Raw genomic sequence first — 1,770 nt, 5'->3', positions numbered from 1 at the left:
AAAGCACCAACATATTATGCAGCGCTGTACAATAATTATTATATTAATTATTATTATTAATAATAAACTATATTTTCAAAGCACCAACATATTATGCAGCGCTGTACATTAAATAGGGGTTACAAATGATAGACAGATATAAACAGTGACACAGAAGGAGAGGACCCTGGCCTGAAGAGCTTACAATCCAAGAGGTAGGGGAATAGTATCACACAAGAGAAGGGGTTATTTATTGTAACATGTAAAGCCAGCAGCTATTTTGTCAGAGATATCAAGTTTTAGTAGATTGCAGGCAAAAGAGACCTGCAGAATCTCCCAACATGTAGCTTGTTCATGGATGCTATGGAGTAAATCACTTAAGCAAGGGAAGGACGTCTAATTCTAATATACAAATAAGAAGGAATGGATTTTATTTCTTTCTCTGCATGGCAAAAGTACATTTTTTATATAAGTTGTATTACTTTGAATGTTGTGTACTTGGCATTCAATACTTTCAGGTATGTCACATGCCTGCGTCCCTCGTGGTGTGCTGGTTCCTTAATCTGACCTCCAATGCAACTACAGGATGCAACAGTAACCCAGGGGAAGGAAGGGAATACAAATACCTGATAGACTTTCCAAGACTCCATTGATGGAACAGAGAAGAAGTATCAGTAAAGAACCACCAGACAAAACAATATTGCTGGAATTTAGCATTTAGAGACCTGACAGGTTCCCTTGAAAGTATTCCTGTATTAGGAGAAAATGGCAAGCTTGACATTTTTGCAGATGTCCACCTCACTATTCACCCCCTAAGTGCTTGTTCACACGTTTAGTGTGGTACATTACAGAAATGCAACACCTCCATACTACTACTACCTCCGTACTGCAAGGCTCCTTGATTTACATTATATGCATAGGCATATTGCAATGCCATTCATTGTCAATGACACCCCAACACACTACCAGCGACAGTATTCTGACCTCTATCTGATGTAGAAGTTTAGGAAGTTTAAAGCAAAAAGGGACCCCTATTGTTACCTGGTGCTTTGATGGCCAGTTTTTGGCTCATTTTCTGTTAAGCTGCATACACACATGCAGTTATTGTCGTTGGAAAGGATGGTGAAAGATCCTTTCCAACGACAAATACTGCACGTGCAAGATGCATGAACGAGCGCTGTACACACAGCACTGTTCTGCTCCATGGAGAGCAGAGGGGGAGAGCGATGGAGCGGCACCCCACTGTGCGCTCTCCCCCTTCCCTTGCATTACAATAGTTCGTCGTTCATCGTCCATGAAACTGCCAGGATGGTCGTTCAGACGATGGACGACGGCACCGTACACATGCCAGATTCTCGTCCAATATCGGCACTGAACCGATTTTCAGGCAAGAACCATTGGACGTGTGTACGTAGCTTTAGGAACCTATTCATGTGAATAGGCTAACTTAGACAATACGCATTAGCAATACACATTAGCAATACACATTAGCAATACACATTAGCACATGGCATAAAGCACACTAGGACATCTGACATATGGATGACTCCTAGGTACAAATAGGGCTTCCCTGCGTGTTGGTGTGCAGGACAGAGGCCTTGATGGGGGGTTGTTCACATGACTTGCACAAGAAGTCCTTTGCTGCTCTGCAAATTCTTGTAACTGTTTAATAACGAAGACAAACTCTACAGTTGTTTCTTTTTGCATATCAAAGCAGAGCTTGCTGCTGGAGTTAATGAATGTCTAGGCTCCATAAAGTTTTTGTTTTGCTTTGTGATAACTCACAGTGAG

Source organism: Pyxicephalus adspersus, chromosome 3 (assembly GCF_032062135.1).
Source record: "Pyxicephalus adspersus chromosome 3, UCB_Pads_2.0, whole genome shotgun sequence".
Taxonomy (NCBI): Eukaryota; Metazoa; Chordata; class Amphibia; order Anura; family Pyxicephalidae; genus Pyxicephalus; species Pyxicephalus adspersus.
This window is presented reverse-complemented; position numbering follows the sequence as displayed.